The sequence below is a fragment of the Ranitomeya variabilis genome, chromosome 4, assembly GCF_051348905.1.
Source record: "Ranitomeya variabilis isolate aRanVar5 chromosome 4, aRanVar5.hap1, whole genome shotgun sequence".
Lineage (NCBI taxonomy): Eukaryota > Metazoa > Chordata > Amphibia > Anura > Dendrobatidae > Ranitomeya > Ranitomeya variabilis.
In genome coordinates, this window is record NC_135235.1 from 667,688,464 (window position 1) to 667,694,463 (window position 6,000).

Sequence of the window (6,000 nt, forward strand, 5' to 3'; positions counted from 1 at the left end):
GTTTTATGTTTTTTAATTGACACCTTTTCCATCCACATTTGTATATCACATATCCACATATATGAGCGGTTATAATATGCACACCATTATATATTCCTGATAGAAGACTATGGGATTGTCTATTTTTTTGTATATATTGAATTTTATCCTGTCTATCCTTTATACATTTTAAATTCTTTTATATATATCCCAAGTACACGCACTGCTGTGCCGCTGCTGCCATACTAATATAATAAAGGCTTATTCTATATCAGCACCATTTTGGTTTTTGTGGCTTTTTATAATAATGTATATATATATTTTATATTGCTATATATTTATTTACTAGGCTTGAGGGTCCAGGTGACGGTCTTTTGTTTTTCAATTACAGAACTATATATGCAGCACATATACACAGATATACACTATACATGTACACATTATATATACTTTATACATATAGAAACATACACTATATACTATATATACAGTATACAGACACATACACATATATAAAGTATATACACACAGAAACATTCAGTTTATATACAGTATGCTCACATACATATACGGTCTTCCAGATGTGCCTTTTCTGGGGTGGCTGGGGGCAGATGTTTTTAGCCACGGGGGGGCCAATAACCATGGACCCTCTCTAGGCTATTAATATCTGCCCTCAGTCACTGGCTTTACCACTCTGGCGGAGAAAATTGCGCGGGAGCCCACGCCAATTTTTTCCGCCATTTAACCCTTTATTTTAGCAACTACAGCGCCCAAATTTTGCATACACACACTACTAACATTAGTAGTGTGGAATATGCAAAAAAAAAGGGGATATGAGATGGTTTACTGTATGTAATCATGTCTCATATCCTGTCGGGTTTAGGCAGGAGAAATGAAAAGCCGGCAATTGAATTACCGGCTTTTCTCTATAACACCGCTGCGTATTTCTCGCAAGTCACACTGCTGGTCCGTGTGGAATCCGTATTTTTCTCGCCCCCATAGACTTTCATTGGCAATTTTTTTTTGCGCAATACGCTGACAAATGCAGCATGCTGCGATTTTGTACGGCCGTAGAACGCCGTATATTACGGATCCGTAATATACGGCTGATAGGACGAGACCCATTGAGAAGCATTGTGCCGTATGTTATGCGAGTTTTACGCACGTAGTTTCTGCGCTCTTACGTCCGTAATACTCGCATGTGTGACGGCGGCCTAATAAGAAATGGGGTATGTGAACTTTTGATCAGGGTCATTTGGATGTTTTCGGTTGTCATTATGAGTTAAAAAGAGAAAACACAGTAGTTTGACAATAAATGGCTTCACCCAACCACTAACCATGAGTGGAGAAAGAGTTTTGGTGTTAACTCCAAAAAAAGGGCAAGAAAGCAGAAATTCTGACGGGGTATGTAAACTTTTGAGCAGAACTATATATATATACTAGCTGTACTACCCGGCTTCGCCCGGGTTAATGACTGCTGTTAGCAAAATAGAATGTGTTAACAAAAATTTATTCTGCACACAAAAACCACAAAACAAATAGATAGAAATGTAATTATTAAAAGGCAAAAACTAAGCAAATAGAAGCATTTCACAACATATATTAGCTTTGTTATACTGAGAATGTCTTTGTTGCCTATATTAACCAATCAGAGCTCAGGTTAATTAACTGTAGCAAAATAGAAGCTGAGCTGTGATTGGTTGCTATTGGCAGCCTGATAAATCCCCAGCCAACAGGAAGCCCTCCCCCCTGGCAGTATATATTAGCTCACACATACACATAATAGACAGGTCATGTGACTGACAGCTGCCGTATTTCCTATATGGTACATTTGTTGCTCTTGTAGTTTGCTTATTAATCAGATTTTTATTTTTGAAGGACAATACCAGACTTGTGTGTGTTTTAGGGCGAGTTTTATGTGTCAAGTTGTGTGTGTTGAGTTGCGTGTGGCGACATGCATGTAGCGACTTTTGTGAGATGAGTTTTGTGTGGCGACATGCGTGTAGCAACATTTTGTGTGTTGAGTTGCATGTGACAGGTTAGTGTAGCAAGTTGTGTGCAGCAAGATTTGTGCATGGCGAGTTTTGCGCGTGGCGAGTTTTATGTGTGGTGCATTTTGAGTATGTGCAAGTTTTGTGTGAGGCAACTTTTGCATGTGGTGCAACTTTTGTACATGTGGCAATTTTTCTGTGTGTGCAAGTTTTGCATGAGGTGAGTTTTCCATGAGGTGAGTTTTGCACGTGTGGCGAGTTTTGCGTGAGCCTAGTTTTGCATATGGCGAGTTTTGCATGTAGCGAGTTTTGAGTGGTGACTTTTGTGTTTCGACTTTTATGTGGCGAGGTTGGTGTGTGTGTGTGGTGAAATGTGTGCTGAGGGTGGTATATGTGTTCAAGCACGTGGTAGTGTGTGGCGCATTTTGTGTTTGTGTTCATATCCCCGTGTGTGGTGAGTATCCCATGTCGGGGCCCCACCTTAGCAACTGTACGGTATATACTCTTTGTCGCCATCGCTCTCATTCTTTAAGTCCTCATTGTTCACATCTGGCAGCTGTCAATTTTCCTCCAACACTTTTCCCTTCACTTTTTCCCCATTATGTAGATAGGAGCAAAATTGTTTGGTGAATTGGAACGCGCGGGGTTAAAATTTCACCTCACAACATAGCCTATGACGCTCTCGGGGTCCAGACGTGTGACTGTGCAAAATTTTGTGGCTGTAGCTGCGACGGTACAGATGCCAATCCCGGACATACACACATACATACATACACACATTCAGCTTTATATATTAGATATACCTGTATGTAATCTCCTGTATATAGTATATACCTGTGTGTCATCTCACCTATATATAGTATATATCTGTGTGTCATCTCCTGTATATAGTATATACCTGTATGTCATCTCCTCCTATACATAGCATATACCTGTGTCATCTCCTCCTGTATATACTATATACCTGTAGGTAATCTGCTCCTGTATATAGTATATACCTGTGTGTCATCTCCTCCTGTATATAGTATATACCTGTATGTCATCTCCTCCTGTATGTAGTATGTACCTGTATGTCATCTCCTCCTCTATATAGTATATACCTGTGTGTCATCTCTCCTGTATATAGTATATATCTGTGTGTCATCTCCTCCTGTATATAGTATATACCTGTGTGTCATCTCCCCTGTAAATAGTATATACCTGTGTGTCATCTCCTGTATATAGTATATAGCTGTATGCCATCTCCTCCTGTATTAGCCCTCGTTCACACGTTATTTGGTCAGTATTTTTACCTCAGTATTTGTAAGCTAAAATGGCAGCCTGATAAATCCCCAGCCAACAGTAAGCCCACCCCCTGGCAGTATATATTAGCTCACACATACACATAATAGACTGGTCATGTGACTGACAGCTGCCGGATTCCTATATGGTACATTTGTTGCTCTTGTAGTTTGTCTGCTTATTAATCAGATTTTTATTTTTGAAGGATACCAGACTTGTGTGTGTTTTAGGGCGAGTTTCGTGTGTCAAGTTGTGTGTGTTGAGTTGCGTGTGGCGACATGCATGTAGGGACTTTTGTGAGATGAGTTTTGTGTGGCGACATGCGTGTAGCAACTTTTTGTGTGTCGAGTTGCATGTGACAGGTTAGTGTAGCAAGTTGTGTGCAGCAAGTTTTGCGCATGGCGAGTTTTGCGCGTGGCGAGTTTTATGTGTGGTGCCTTTTGAGTATGTGCAAGTTTTGTGTGAGGCAACTTTTGCATGTGTTGCAACTTTTGTGCATGTGGCAATTTTTCTGCGTGTGGCAATTTTTCTGCGTGTGCAAGTTTTGCGTGTGGCGAGTTTTGCACGTGTGGCGAGTTTTGCATGTGGAGAGTTTTGCGCGTGGCGAGTTTTGAGCGGCGACTTTTGTGTTTCTACTTTTATGTGGCGAGGTTGGTGTATGTGTGGTGAAATGTGCACTGAGGGTGGTATATGTGTTCGAGCACGTGGTAGTGTGTGGCGCATTTTGTGTGTGTGTTCATATCCCCGTGGTGGTGTGATTATCCCATGTTGGGGCCCCACCTTAGCAACTGTACAGTATATACTCTTTGGTGCCATCGCTGTCATTCTTTAAGTCCCCCTTGTTCACATCTGGCAGCTGTTAATTTGCCTCCAACACTTTTCCTTTCATTTTTTCCCCATTATGTAGATAGGGGCAAAATTGTTTGGTGACTTGGAAAGCGCGGGGTTAAAATTTCACCTCACAATATAGCTTTGACGCTCTCAGGGTCCAGACGTGTGACTGTGCAAAATTTTGTGCCTGTAGCTGCGACGCCTCCAACACTTTTCCTTTCACTTTTTCCCCATTATGTAGATAGGGGCAAAATTGTTTGGTGAATTGGAAAGCGCGGGGTTAAAATTTCACCTCACAACATAGCCTATGACGCTCTCGGGGTCCAGACGTGTGACTGTGCAAAATTTTGTGGCTGTAGCTGCTACGGTTCAGATGCCAATCCCGGACATACATACATACATACATACATACACACACACACACATTCAGCTTTATATATTAGACTAGCTGTACTACCCGGCTTCGCCCGGGTTAATGACTGCTGTTAGCAAAATAGAATGTGTTAACAAAAATTTATTCTGCACACAAAAACCACAAAACAAATAGATAGAAATGTAATTATTAAAAGGCAAAAACTAAGCAAATAGAAGCATTTCACAACATATATTAGCTTTGTTATACTGAGAATGTCTTTGTTGCCTATATTAACCAATCAGAGCTCAGGTTAATTAACTGTAGCAAAATAGAAGCTGAGCTGTGATTGGTTGCTATTGGCAGCCTGATAAATCCCCAGCCAACAGGAAGCCCTCCCCCCTGGCAGTATATATTAGCTCACACATACACATAATAGACAGGTCATGTGACTGACAGCTGCCGTATTTCCTATATGGTACATTTGTTGCTCTTGTAGTTTGCTTATTAATCAGATTTTTATTTTTGAAGGACAATACCAGACTTGTGTGTGTTTTAGGGCGAGTTTTATGTGTCAAGTTGTGTGTGTTGAGTTGCGTGTGGCGACATGCATGTAGCGACTTTTGTGAGATGAGTTTTGTGTGGCGACATGCGTGTAGCAACATTTTGTGTGTTGAGTTGCATGTGACAGGTTAGTGTAGCAAGTTGTGTGCAGCAAGATTTGTGCATGGCGAGTTTTGCGCGTGGCGAGTTTTATGTGTGGTGCATTTTGAGTATGTGCAAGTTTTGTGTGAGGCAACTTTTGCATGTGGTGCAACTTTTGTACATGTGGCAATTTTTCTGTGTGTGCAAGTTTTGCATGAGGTGAGTTTTCCATGAGGTGAGTTTTGCACGTGTGGCGAGTTTTGCGTGAGCCTAGTTTTGCATATGGCGAGTTTTGCATGTAGCGAGTTTTGAGTGGTGACTTTTGTGTTTCGACTTTTATGTGGCGAGGTTGGTGTGTGTGTGTGGTGAAATGTGTGCTGAGGGTGGTATATGTGTTCAAGCACGTGGTAGTGTGTGGCGCATTTTGTGTTTGTGTTCATATCCCCGTGTGTGGTGAGTATCCCATGTCGGGGCCCCACCTTAGCAACTGTACGGTATATACTCTTTGTCGCCATCGCTCTCATTCTTTAAGTCCTCATTGTTCACATCTGGCAGCTGTCAATTTTCCTCCAACACTTTTCCCTTCACTTTTTCCCCATTATGTAGATAGGAGCAAAATTGTTTGGTGAATTGGAACGCGCGGGGTTAAAATTTCACCTCACAACATAGCCTATGACGCTCTCGGGGTCCAGACGTGTGACTGTGCAAAATTTTGTGGCTGTAGCTGCGACGGTACAGATGCCAATCCCGGACATACACACATACATACATACACACATTCAGCTTTATATATTAGATATACCTGTATGTAATCTCCTGTATATAGTATATACCTGTGTGTCATCTCACCTATATATAGTATATATCTGTGTGTCATCTCCTGTATATAGTATATACCTGTATGTCATCTCCTCCTATACA